This window comes from Corvus hawaiiensis, chromosome 3 (assembly GCF_020740725.1).
Source record: "Corvus hawaiiensis isolate bCorHaw1 chromosome 3, bCorHaw1.pri.cur, whole genome shotgun sequence".
Taxonomy (NCBI): Eukaryota; Metazoa; Chordata; class Aves; order Passeriformes; family Corvidae; genus Corvus; species Corvus hawaiiensis.
In genome coordinates this window covers 36470783-36485863 of record NC_063215.1, presented here as the reverse complement: position 1 = coordinate 36485863, position 15081 = coordinate 36470783, and positions in this window count along the sequence as shown.

Here is a 15081-nt window from a genome sequence, read left to right as displayed (position 1 = left end):
GTCAAATCTGTGGTTTTGGATTTGAGTCTCCAGTTGCTTGTTGCATCAGACTGTCTTTCACATCTGTTCCACCACCAGCTCGGTGCAAGACTCTGATACCAGTTTCAGACTCAACAGAGCTGAAGCTCAGAAAGGGCCCTTCTCAAGCACAGTGTTACATATGAGCAGCGACAGCAGCATTTCGTAGGTCTGTAGGTTAACAACTCTCTACATGCCACCTAATGGCCATCGATGACCCACCACAGAGCACTGGCTGGTGGGTCACAGGTTGTTGGCTCCCGCCCTTCAAAGTATGCTTTGCATACTTCCTTCATATTATGTTTCTGTGTAAGTGAGAGCTGTAGCTTCCCACAGGGATATTACATGATCCAGTGTGGAAGGAGAGAGGGATGGTGTAATTGCAAATGGGATGAAAGCTGCTCCTTGAGGTACTCTCTGAGGGCTTATCTGTACAGAGTGGTTGCTGAGAAATAAACTAGGTGTGAATTTACAACACCTCAGCTCCACAGGTGGGCACTCTTAACATGCAGTATGGAAGAAGGTGCTCCATGTGAAAAGTAAGAGAGAAAATATTCCACACAAGGGATGTTCCTGTGAGGATAATAATGCTTTGAGGCTGAGGTCCTGCAGTTTCCCTCTCTTGTTTGCTCTACAGGCAGACCTTAAGGCTTCAGCCACGCTGTAAAAAATAACAACCCACAAAATCTGTCTGGGAGGGTGTTGCTGGTTGTCACCATGGCACGGACGGCCTCACCAACTGCAGTGACGGAGCCACCCATGATAAATGCCGGACAACTCTTCTGACCTGTTAATAGTTGGCAGACTATTTGATGACAGTTGCAAGAATCTGATGCACAGCAGTATCCTTTACAGCAGTTTAATCTTTGTCATCAAATCCCCCAGCAGCCATGATTAATAGCAGCACTTGAGCTTGTTTTGAAAGTTGTATATTTGGCAGCTATGAACTTTGATCTATGGTTTCGCTTTAAAGAATCATTATGACACAAACTTTTCCTGTAATCCTTCCATCTAATTAAACCACACACAAATACTATGTGGGGAAATATGATGCTATTGATATAAGCTGTCTGTTTATTACATTATTTTAGGCACTTTATTAAAATGGATAGTTGTTCCCAGTAAGATAGTAGATAAGCTCCCCAAAAACAATAACATCACCCAGAAAGAATATATAAGAGAATTTCCCAAGGCCAAATTCGATTAGAAACTTTCTTTGTTGATTAATACTGTGCCCTTGAACCCTTTAAGGGCTCAGATGTTTTAACCTGAGCTAAAATTACTAGCATTTAATGAATTCAGTCTACTAATGTGTACTTTTCCACAAAATGTTTGCCTTTGTTCTGGATAGTCAAAGGACTTCAATACCTAACATGATAGCATCTGTCTTCCTGAAGTAGTTCTTTGAGTGTTTGGGTACAGTTTGATCAGGAAGTTTTCAAAAATCCAAGAAAATTTGTTTTCATGTAAATATTTTAAACAACAGAACATTCATTTTTTTGTAGCTGAATCAACCATAAGACAGCCATTTCTTGCTGGTCTCTATCCCACTGCATACTTTGTAGAGAAATTCCCATGAGGCAGATAATGCTCATGTTTTCAAGATGAGAATATGAACTGCAGATCAGTCTGATCATTAATTTTTTTAGGGCTGAGGTACAGGGCTACATAGTCTGGACTAAGTTGACTTGCTTGCGCATTTCATCTTCATGACCCCAGCATTTGTGCAGAAGTGGATTTTTTCCTCTAGAACAGACTACTGAGTCTCTGAGCAGTAGTTTTATGGAGCTACCTGGAATCCCCAGAATTTCTCCTGATTGGACTACACAGATCTCCTAACCTGGGTGCCACCAAACTGAGAGATAATAGAGGTATAAATCACCACGATGAGGTTCCTACTGCTGCCAGGGCCAGCAGTGTTTATATTTGCTGATGACCATCTTTTCCATATTTTCGGGGTAGACTTTCAGCCAGCTGGCTTTTGGCTACAACATTATTCCTGTCAGTACTGGTTAAGCCCAGTAACCATGGTTTCTGAGTCAGCTGGAAACCAGACAAAGTACCAAGTATAATAATTTCCCCAAATTGTCTCACAAATTTCCAGAGACTTCATATAAATGTAGAACAGCTGAAGAAACATGAGTGATCCCTTAGAGAATTCACAGCTGAGCACCCTCAAGCAGAGGAATAGCTGCCCATCACCACTCCCTGGACTTGATCAGGAAAGAGTGAAAGGGAACTGCTCTAATGCAATTCTATCTCCTTGTGCCAGGTTCTCCAGTCTTCGTATTAATACTCTGTGATGATCTGTGTCCAAGGCTACCACAAAACTAAGCAGAATTAGCTGGGACATTTGTCATGTGTCTGTTGTCATGTGGGAGACTGGATCAGTGGCCAGAAATGGCCTTGACCTAACCTGCTCCTGAATAGCTGGACATGAGCTACATGAGCTGTCATCCTCTCTTTAGTGGCTCTTCTCTGAAAAGCAAAACTTGCTTAGGTGACCTGGAATCCCTCAGATGTCTGCACAAGCAGGGCTTTGAGTGACGGTCGCAGCCTGGGCAGAGCGGAGGTGTCACATTATTCTCAACCAGCCACACAATCTTGTGCATGGATATGGGGTCAAAATGTATTTCATATGCAACTAGAATAAAGTTTTGTATAAAGAGCTTATAAAACCTCATGAAGACTTTTTACTAGTTCAAGGGCTGCCTCTTGTTCTTATTGAACTCAATGGGAATTTTGCTACTGACTTCAAAGGAAGTTGAAAGGAGCCATGAGGGGTTGATTTTCACTCCTACGTGTGCACTTCTGCACACCAAATTTGCAGCTGGAAGGGCTGTGTTTTAGTTGTTTTTGTTGCTGTACTTGTTGGGTTTTTGCTGCTTGAGAGTTTGCATAAGCACAAGATCTGCTACATGCAGATTGTCTACACACGTGCAAAGCTGTCTGTATGCTACATACATTGCATGTATGCAATGCAAAAAGGATTCATCAAGCTACCTCATCTGAGTGGTTTCATTCTCCCAAGAGGCAAAAATCTCTCCTAAGCACATAATGACTGGTGAAGAAGGTTCCTCACTTACCACTGTAGGATTCATAAAACCGAATCAAATATAAATTACTCCTTTTGCAGGTCTTTTCCCAGGCTGCAAAATGGAAAGCTTCAGTTTCTTTTCTATAAGCAGGCACAGAGCCTTAAGACCAGATTCAAGAATCCAAACAGTTGTCAAATGGTTTGGAACTTACTTTAACCACTTCTGAGAGCATTCTTTTCCATTCCTTCTCTGCGGCAATTTGCAGAGGATGAGACTTACCAGCCACATCCAAATGCACTCCATTAGGCAAGAGGGCCTCTTGCACAGGAGTATGAGTTAAGGCTTTGGTGGTTCAGAAATAGGAAGGAAGTTGTTTAGAATGGGAGCACAATTTAAAACTAGTGATTCACTATGAATAGGGGAGTGACTTTATAAATATCTGTCAGTTCTGTAAAAACCTTGTGAGCACTGGAGGCTCCTGGGGACCTAGGCAAAATCATATAGAAGTCATTTCTGTGTCAGTATTGGCATACTCTGTTTGCTTTACGGTTGACTGAGACCTGGCTGCTGAGAACTTTCTTTTAGGGATGATTTCATAGGCTGCAATCTTCCTGCTAGGAAACACTTCTGCATTGCGTGCTTCAATAATTACCATCCCATTCTTGATACGCATTCTCTGTGAGTCTAAATAGCATTACTCTTGCATAGATTTTTTAGGTACCTCATATATTAGCAAGCATTATCATAACCTTCTTCAGTGATCCTGTAGCCAAGCCGTATGTATTTAACTCTTTCAACCTTCCCTTGTGAAAAGATTCCAGGGAGACCAGAAGAAAAGTTGAGGCAATATCAGCATCTCTGAGCAAGTATATAACAGAAAGAGGAGTGGTTGGGCCCCCAGTCTCTCAAAAGAAAACTGCTTTGCTTGGTCTCCCCTCCTGCATGACTCTCTTCTGAGTTACTCAGACCATGGGCATGGAGTAGAAGATTGCAGAAGCTTCATAGAAGATGACTCCTGCTAAACCAGAGAGGATTGAGTGACCAGTATGATGTGTGTAGGAAGATGCTGACTGTGGAGATAGAGAGTAGTAAGTAGAGAGGATTGGTGAAAGCCTACACAACCATGTGGTAAAGAGTTTGTGTAGTCCCACAAAGCACCAGCACCTGGTTGCTGATAAGAAACAAATCCAGTTTTCTGAGCTGACTGATGTTTCTTTCCTCTTCATGAAAAATATGTACTTAAGATCTCACACTCTGAAGCTAACCCAGTCAACTTTTCAGAAGGGGTTTAATATCTTTCCTTGTTTTGAGGTCAAAGGGCTTTGCTGCAGCTGCAGCTCAGTCAAATAATCTGGACCTGTTGCAGGAGTTACTAGTCAGAGCTCTGATTTGTGTCAGGTGTAGGTTCAAACCAGATGTGACAGGGATACTTTCTGGTGTTGAAAGCTAGAGAGGGTGTCCCACACTTCCTGGGAGCTTAGCCTTGGGCAATAGATACTTAAAATATATTTAAAAGGCAGACAATAAAAAAGTGACTTTGGAAATGGAGTTATAATTCATGTAATAAACAGAAACATCCTATACCATGGTTGTGGTGGTGTCTAGTGTTGATTTTTTTATGCTTTATATAAGGCTTGCTTTATGTCCAGGATTAGCTTTTCAACATCCTAGCGTGATAAGGGCTTTTGAAGGTCTGTAGGTAGCTAGCTATAAGATAAGGCCACAAAACAGGTACTAGCTTTCTTGCTGTTAAAGCAAATATAAGTACCAAATGTAAAAGAAAGTGTCACGGAGACAGGCACTGACACACAAGCCCAATTTCGAGGTTCAGGTCTTTTAAAAGGTGGAGTTTAGACAATAAGCCTTCATGGTTGGGAGGGAATGAGGAGACTGAGGGGATATGTGCACATACATGCAAACCGGAGCTAGACTTGCCTTTCAGTTCTGGCAGCCCTCAGTGTGGAGTGAACAGGCAAAGATACAGTACAGATACTCATCATCCATAGTGACCTGACAGATGTTTCAACCAGAATGTTTGACACCATTTTGTCACCGGGTTTTATGCCCATAAGACCTGATGGGACTTCATGGATCCTCACTTTGCATTGCCAACAGTGTTTTAGTATATAGTTAGTGACTCAGAATACTTGGATGGACAGCTTCATTGTGATAATTAAGAAGAATTTTCTCACATTGTTATGTTAGACTTTTTAAAAAGCTGTTCATGCCACTTACTATTCACTAAGGGTCCGACACTGCGCCCTGTTTCGCTACATGTTAACAAAGAGGAGGAAATGTGTGAAATACCTGTATATTGCTGCCTGCATCTTAGAAACTCAGAATACACCCTGCATATGTAAAAGCACAGCACAGCTCTCTTCAATAAGCAAAACGACAACACATGTATTTAAATATCAGAGTCTGCTTCTTTTCCCACACCTCTGTAAAATCAAAGTTTGAAACCCTGTAGGAGCTCTTTTAAAATATCCTGGCTTCCTTGCTGCAGACCATATGTTTTTTCAAAAACCAGGACTGCAAACTCGAATAATTGCATGACTTGCATTCTATCACTGTAGACTGTGCTCCACTGGCTTCAACTGGCACGGTTTGGTAGCTGTTACAGATGCCACAATTCATTGCTTTGAAGTCTGCACATTAAAAAAATGGGGGGGAGGGGAAAAAAAAAGGCTTTCAAAAGATTGCCTGACTTTCTGTTATGAATAAGTTGACATTTCACAACATCTGTCATAGTCCCTGCCACTTCAGCTTCCTTCCTCTGCTCAGGCTTATGGGCTTTGTGTTAATACTGGAGCAGCTGTGAATTCACACTCCAACTGAGGTGCAATGGAGTGGCAAGGGCAGGTAGCTGCTTTCCCTGAGGATTAGGCCAGTAGGTGCTGCCTTGCTCCTGCTGACACAAAGTGGGGGGCAGAGAAAGCCTGTGTGTTGCAGTGACACCTCTCTGGAAGCACATTGTCATTGCAATAGTCTGCAATAGCCTGTCCTTGTGAAAGAGCCTTAGATCATCCCTACAGGTACCCCAATCACCTCTCAGCACTGCTCAGGCATTTACCCCTTCTTCTCTAGTGCTCTGCACAAGGTGTTATGGACACCTGTGGCTTGGATCACTGGCTACAGCTAACCTGCTCCTTTCCTGCTGTTTGGAGGCTCAGGGGAGGGAATCCACGCTCTGCTCAGTCCATCATCATTACTAGCTCAAGTGTTACTGTTGGAGGAAGTAAGCCTTCCCTGTGCTGTTTCTTTGGTTATTGATTTTCATATTCCTAGATGCAATCAATGTAACCTCATTCAGCTGTAAATGATAGGACTCTGAGACAAAAACCTGTCCCAGCTGGACTTGCTATCAGTTTGTTTTAATTAGTTTTTGAAAACATTGCCAACAGGACAAAGCAGTGCTACAAGTCTATAAGTGTATAAGCTTTGACTATTGAAGTACTTGAACACTAAGAAAAAGCACATTCACTTTGGCAACTTCAGCTGGCTCCCTGGAGAATTTGCAATGTGATACCATTTTGCATGCAGTACAATTTCTCCATTAGAAAAGTGACGCCAACCCATCCTTGGCATGTGCTAGCAGGGTTCCTTGCATAGTGCTCATGCCCGTGGAGGTGCCCTGGCAGTCGGCAGGGTCCTGGCTGTGTTGAACTTTGGCTCTTCCATTCAGACTCCAAATGGAATAATTCCACACAGGCTGTTTTCAGGTTTGAATTTAGGGGCTGGAATTCATCGCCTCGGAGGGCGCTTCCCCTGATTCAGTGGTGTGTTCGATCACAAGCATCTGTAATCCCCGTAATCCATTTCACCCTGCTCGCCTTTTGCGTGCAGGATGGGAAGAGAAACGGTCTGACTCCAAAAAAGCACATAACACTGCCTGTGACCCTGCTTAAAAGCCAGAGGAAGGTGTCCTTGAAGCTATGATGTGACAGCTCCTTACACAATTATTTTGAATATTGGCTTCAACTTCCTTGTTCATTTCCAATGTATTTTTTGTTTGTTTCTATTTGCTTGTAGTATTCTGAACATGGTGCTCATCTGTTTTAGCTGAGGTGCTGCTGCTGAGGTGGGTTCCTCCTCCCCCCCCATACTGTTGGTCTGTTTTATAGAACATGGGAAAAGGGTCAGGGCAAACATAATTAAAATGCCAGCACATGAGCAGATTTTGTCCACATGTTCTTAAGATCTTGTTGTTCTCGGGCTGGCTGTTTCTATGCACCAGGTGTTAAGACCAAGCTATGTTATAAGGGTTTCATATTAAAAAAGTATATTTGATGTGGTATATGATTAGCTGCCAGCAGTGCTGCCTTATCCCACAAGGTAAAATGGCAAGTTTTTGCACAACACTGCAGTTTGCAATCTTTTGCAATGTGAAACATCTAGGTCTTGGAAAAGTGAATGCATTTCAGCAGATACTGCTTTGTCTCTCCCTGTCAGCTATGATTTGGGAGGGTTTCTAAATCTTTGCCACTTGAAATCACATTGAGCTGAAACTTGCCCAAAAAACTGTCAGCCTTGTTGCTTTTTTTTCTTTAACATACTGTTCATTACTTCCATATACCTTCCCCCACAAATAAAAAGTGGCAAAAAAGGAAACAAAGGACTTTTAAAAAAACCAGATTTCTAACTGGTGGTGATTTACAATCTTTGCAAACAATTAGACTTTGGTGAACACAGAGATTTTGTTTTTATTTTGATGATTAACATTGCTAAAGAAAAATATTTTGAAGCCTTGATATACTGATGTTTGAAAAATTAATTAGAACCATGCTGTGTTTTTCATAAGGATATGATTGTCTTTCATGATGCTTGCAAAAGTTCAGATTTAAAATTCAGAAACATTTATCCATATTTAACTAAGAATCAATATAAGAGGCAAGCATGAAAGGAGAAGTAGCTAGAGGTAGAAGGGAACATTTTTCTCGAGGAAAATTCGTGAGCAGAAACCACCTTTGCTCCCGCTGCTCTTGTCCTTTTTAGTTAACAGGATGCCTAAGCAGGAGATCAAAGTGACACACAAAAGTGATTCTCTGAACAAGCAAGGTTAAGGATCAGCTCACCACTGTTGTTATCTTTCCTGCACCATTTAGGATACCTCCAGGGGCAGAATTTGAGGTGTGGGGAGGGGCAAAGCTGGAATAAGAATAGAACAATGTTGAAATTGAGTGAAATGTGAATATATCACACATGCATGAATATGCCATGCCAGGGTCATGTCATTTGTACCATGGAAGCTTTACCAGCAGCCTGGGAAACACAAACTGAGCAGTCACCATTTGTCAAAGATGGGGATCTGTGCATGTACACAGATTTTATACATGTTCTTCATACGTAGCTACAACACATGGACTGGTTGTCTAGTTACTACTTTATAGCTCACAGCAGAAAATTGAAACTTCCAGGATTCCATTCCTCTTTTTCCCCTAAAGAAGATACATAAACCAGGTCAGATAAATTACTTTCTACAAGCACTGCTAACTCTCCCAGAACTACAAAAGGCAGTTACAGAAACCCAGCTCAGATGTAACAAAATGTCTGTTATTAGGTGGGATGAACTTTATCTAAAATCACGGTGCTAATGATTCTGACTTCCTCTGGATCTCCTTGTATATACGCAGGCACAATATATAACACACAGCAGCCCTGCCCTTGCACACAGTAATGGCTTGTTGTTTGTCTGAGATTTGCTCATTCCAGTCCTGTGGTTTCTTTGGAAAAGGAAATGCTTTTCTATCAATGCTTTGCAAGGTGCTATCCATAAGACAGAGTGACATTTATACCTGTGCATGGAGCAACACACTCTAAACTTTGCGGGGCTGAACGTGAGCTCCTTCCATTTCTGCTCCTGAAGTGGCACTTGGGAACATTTTGCACTTGGTGCTGGACATGCACAACTGTCTGTTCAGAAACCTAAAACCTTAGTGTTTTGAACATCAGGTGTGGCCTAATTCTTCCAGCACTGTAAAACAGCACTGGTAACACAACTTAGCTGCCTCTGTTCTTAAACCAGGCCTTGACTAGGGCTGCTACACTCTGCCTTTTTACAGAATCCTGAGATCAGTAATTTCGCAAAGTTAAAATCCCTTTCCTTTGTCAAAGACCTGAAAGAGGCTTACTATAACTAAGAATTAGCTGTGGGCCAGACTGTCCCTCTCTTTTCTGCTTTTTTATAGCATAAAATTGAATTATACTGCCACAAAGGTGTGTTGCTATCAATACAATGGTAGTGTCCATAGAGTGGACAGTTACTTCACTCAGTGTAACTCATTACCAGTAAACTAGACCTGTATATTTACTTACCTATGCTGAAATAAATACATGGCTGCAGTTGTGATTGTTACAGTTAAAACTGAAGTGAAACTTCCAGTTACAGCTCCCACTTATATATCTAATTATAATGTTCTTAATCTTGTACCAGCTTTGGTTGGCTGAAACATTGTATTCACACTCATTTGAGAAAAGCATTCATGGTTTTATCAGCCATGAGTAATGTCGTCATTTCTATTTCATACCAATAGCCACATAATCTTGCCTTCGTATTCTATATATATAAAGTTTACATCTATAACTTGTTATTTTATATGAGTACTTATTTACACATACATACACAGACACATAAACTGATAAGGAAAAATATTTCAGCATTAGGCTTTCAAGGAATTATGAAGTTAGAGCAGAGTGAAAGGTTCACGATGAAACTTAAAACTTTACTGGCTATAAGATTTCATTACTAACACAAAACTCGGTCCAATACTTTGCTCAGGCCGGGGTCAACTTATTTTTAGCAGGCAGGATAGTCTTATAGTTAAAATACAAGGGAGAATAAGGTTTGAATTTCCACACGAAAACTTCACATTGCTGAATAGCTCCTAAAAGGAAAAAAAAAAAAGGAGTGAGGTCTGTATATTGGCAAGAATGAAATCTTGCTAAGTTTGGTGCAGGAACTTTGGATTTGCCTTGATCTGTGTATATGGGAAGGTTCTATATGTTTGCTTCTTTATGTGTTTTCATCCACTGCACAACATCACTACCTTATTCCTTTACTGAAATTGCAGGGCAGAGGTTGGTGTGAAATAACTCATCCACGCACTAGCCAGAAGTATTTCTTCAGATACAGATGTTGGCATGGTTACCTTCTGTGCCCTCCCTCCTTCCCCTTGTGAGAGTATTTGTGCCAATGAGAAGGTTTTTAGAGAAGGAGGGGTGCTAATGCACACATAGTTGCTCCAAGTTCCTGAATAATTATCTTGGAAACAGCTCTGCAGTTTCAGGAGTCATCTCCTCAGGCAGGAGGCAGCAATGCTTCCTATTTTAGTCAGTCACAGACCCCAAGGTGTCAATGAAGAGAAAAAAGATCTTGCAACAGTAGTCATACCACACGGTCAGCATGAGCAAGTCTCCCGTCATTGTTCATTTGTGTTTGCTGATGAGATCAACACTGAATAAAAAAATTAATTTATAAACTTTATTTGTAATTGGGATGTACTTTCTAAATGTCTAGAAACATAAAGTGTGTATTAACAAAGCTGGTCTTAGAAAGATGAAAAACAGAAAGAGGAAAAGTGGCTGCGTTTTCCCCTGTTAATTGCTTAACACTCTTCATGAAAGAATTTATTGTCAGAAAAAAAAAGATATCTTGAGCTAATAAAACAACATAAAAGTTGATGACTTTGCTGGTAGATTTATATGTGAGAATTCTAAGTTGAGAAGGGAGAATGAGTCGGTATTTCTGTCATGCAATAAGGTTTCAGAACATTCATCATCAGGAACTAGGTTCTTACATTTCTGAAGCTATGACACAAGCTGTGACATTTTCCTCAAAGGATTTTGGAAAAATATATACACACACTGAAATTTTACACCTGCCATTGGTTCCCTCCCTTGCATACTGGGGAAAACAATACTTTGGGTGCAGAGACATTTTAAAGCCCTTTTATGGAAAGACCATTGTGCCCAGTATTGTGCTAATATTTTGTTAATCTAAGCAGATGTTTAAACAAAGTTGTAAGACTGCAGCATCCATGGCTGCTGGGAATTTCCCTGTTCCAAGGCAGAATCGTGGAAAGTTGCCATAAGGAATTATCCCTCCATGAAAATGAAGCATAGGTTTGGAGGTGACAGACTACCCCTGAGGAGAAACAAGGAACCCCTGAGGAACTTCTTTTCTTTGGCACTTGGCTTTATATGAGCTAGGAGCCCCCCTGGGTCTTCTGCAATTTTTCCAGTGGGTGGGAAACACAGTTAACATTTAGGAAAAGCAATTTTTGACTGCCAAAACTGCAGTGCCTGACAGTTTTTCATCCAAGCAGAACTGATGAAAATCCAAATATTTGTGGATTTTGCTTCAGATGCAAATATTTTGTATAGCTTCAATCTCAAATTGAAGTCCCAATGGAATTTTGATTAAAACTCCTGATATCCATACCTCAGTGTTTCCCTCATTTCAAATAATATCAAGCTGCATATTTTTTAATAACTTTCTGTGTGTATATAAGTGTCACAAATATTTTAGCCTAGTACATGCTCATAATGTGGTATGGGTGTATTCAAAGCTGACTTCAGTGAGGATTTTTATGCAGGGTGTGCTTTATGTCCAAAATAACGAGCAGAAAAGATGATTATTTGCCAGGAGGTATCATTCAAGCAACCAAACCACACACTTCTTGGCCTTGGGTCAATTGTGATATCAATTGCCTTACACAAAATCAAACTCTGGAGCAAAAAAAGTCGCAGCTTAAAACAACAGTCAGGCTTGTGGTGCTGTTTGGATTAGCAGGAAGGATATTGCTGAGGCTGAATAAGTATCAGTGTCTTCTGTCAGCTAAGTAGACACAGCAGACATGGCAGAGGTGATTGCTGGAAGGAGAATTACAGGTAGAGTGATCTCAATTTTTAAAAAATATCTCAGGTTTTGTTCAACATATTCAATGCTTACAGTTACCAGCTTTCATATTAGTTCTTTGAAGCACACAGATCAGGAAGGTACAGCTGTATTCTCCTTCTTGAAAATCCAGAAAGCTTTTAGCAAGGTGTCCTCACTGATGCCTGCTACAAAAACTAAGCTGCCATGGGACGAGAACCAAAACTCTGACATGACTCTATCTGATTAAAAGATAGGAAAGAAAAGGTTAGGAATGAAAGGTGGAGAGAAGTCAAGAGTGAAATCCTGCAGGATCTGTGTTCTGGCCTGTGCTGTTCAACATGTTCATAAGTGATATGGAAAAAGGAGTGAATAATGAGGTGACAAGGTACGCTGATGATAGTAAGTTATTTAGGGTGGTAAGGACAAGGGCCTCTTCATGGTCAAAGAAGGACCTGACAAGATAAAGTAACTGAGTAAACAGAAGACATTTGATGTAAGTAAACGTAAAATAATGCATAGAAGAAAGAGCAATTCTAGTTTTACCTGTTCACTGGTGGGTCTCAAGCTCTGTTGCCACAGTCTTTCACAAATAAGATCTTTGTGTCACAATACACACTTCCATGGAGACACCATCTCAAATTGCAGAAGCAGTGAAACAATAAATCATTTGTTAGGTGCTGGTAGCAAACAGAGGACAAAAACTACTTATGATTATGCCGCCAAAGAGCCTGTGATGGTGCTGTCTGAAGCAGTCCATACAGTTCTGGCCTCTGTGCCTCCACAAGGGTGTAACAGAGCTGGGAAAAGTCTGACAAAGAAGAGCTGTCAAAGTAGGGCACAGCTTCCGTAAGGAGTGACTGAGGAGAGTATGAGACCCCTGACAAGAGGTACAATACTGCTCTCTGAAATCATGCTTCTGCTACAGAAGAAAACAGGAAACAGATATGCACTGTCTTTTACAATACAAAAGCAGTCAAACCAGAACAATGAGACCTTCTATGGAACTAATGGGTGACAACTGTGAAAGAAAAGAAGGGGCTACTTCTTCCATAAATCGATGGTAAGCTGTGGAACACCTTGCGACTGAATAATTTGGATGCTAATTGGCACTTGAGTTGAAAAAATTAGACAAAAAAGCAGTTCCAGACTGGAATACTCCCTAATCTACAACTACTGTGAGACTGAGGTTGTATTTTGAAGCAATATTATTGCAGAGCTGCACTATTCTTGCTGCCTTCCCTAGACATGTGCTACAGACACTCTTGGAGACAGGACACTCATCTAGATGGACCTCTGGTGTGGAATAGCCAAACTACACTTAGACTCCTGTATTTACGATTCAAGATCTGTGTTAGCTTGTTTACACTTCCATGGAAAAATGAACTTTTAATTAGGAAAAGTAAAAATGCTCCCCACCTCCCCAAGCTAAAAAATACCCAAGTGTTTCTGGTAAATTCTTGTATAACTTTACAATCAGAAAATAGTTTGATGGTCACAAATGTTTCCTTGGCCATTTGAATTTTACATGGAGAACCAAGGGTGACTAGTGTGAATCCTTCCCTCCATGCTCAATAAACTCACCTTCATATTTCTCTTCTGCATCAAATCACTACAGTGTTTCCAATGCTGCTGTTGGAAAAGCTGCAGGAATACCTTCATAGGCTACTGTAAAAACTTCTGTTTCTTTCCATTTTATGGTCTTTACTCAAATAAAATCATCTTAGGTGTCAAATTTTTGAGATATACTGTTTAGTCACATCATAGAAAGCTACATTAGAACATTAGTTGGGCAATATTCCTTATTCAGTCTTTCTACAAGTCTCTCCCCCCTATGAAAAGAACTTGACCTGGCAATCATGGAGCACACAGGAATGACTCATTACGTCAGTCCCAGAGAGTGTACAATGAACAGGAATAGCAGCACTGCCATCAATTCCAACAAAAATAAGGAATTCAGAGTCGTTGAAATGACAGACATGAATACTGTTCTTGCAGAGGAGATAACGATGCTACCAACCAGAAAGAGGAGCAGCAAGAACAACTGTTGCTAAACACAAGGGGATCTTTGACAGGCTGTGATGATAAGGAGTCCTCAGCTGGCAGGCAGACAGAACGCATCCCTGCAGAACATCTTTAAGTCAGGAGATGCCTGTTGGCCAAAGTGCCCGCAAAGGAATAGTGTGATGCAAAACAGGAGTGAAAGATAGAACTCTTTGTGACAAAAATCATCATCGGGGATGGAAATTTTAAAAAGTAACACAGCCTTGTACCACCGTGATGCCTGTACTTGAACTTTTCCTAGTCAAAGTTGCCTGTTGCAGCAGAATCTCTTTCCAACATTTCTGAATGTGCTGTCAATCACAGAAAAACTCAATTTTTTTTAGGAAATCCTGTTTTAGGAAACTCTTCTCAACCACGTATTAATTTCACTTTCACCAATGTGAGACTTTTTTTTTTTTTTTCAGCTGCAAATGCCTTCTGTTGTAGCAAAAAATAATCCAATACCATTTTCTTTGGGTTGTTGCTTGGAGGAAAAAAGTTATTTTGCTTTTTCCTTCTGTCTTAAGTAGAGAAAGTGATTTGAAGGTCTCAGTGGTTTTCATTATAAGAAAGAAAGAGACACAGAGAGAGAGAGAGAGAAGGAAAGACTTTAGCACCAGTAATTACTTCTTCCTCAATTCTAACAATAATTGTTTAAGATCTTGAAAATGTGTAACTCAGATTTCCCCACAGCTCTGTCTCTCTAGCTTGTCAGAAAGAATTTACAGGGTCACTTAATTACAATTTATGGGGAACATAACTCTGGTAAGAGAAAGATATAAATATACTACACCCTTCAATGACTCAAAAAAACTGATCTGGAAGACAGAAACCTAACTGGCAATTGAAATAACTGAAGTGATAAAGGTTTTCTTCCAGGAAATTTTAATTGAAGGCTGGGTATTTATATAGAACACATTTAATTCAATGCCAGCTTTTGCGTTTCACGCAAGAATTCAGTCAGGAAAATCCTGTATTATTGAGGGCATCAAAAGCAATGTGTCCCCCTTATAGATGAAGAAAGGTAGGGCCCCTAAGGTAAATCACACCTATGACTGAGGACTGGCAGACAGTCTGGCAGAATCAGCTGTTAAATGAGCTTTTTGG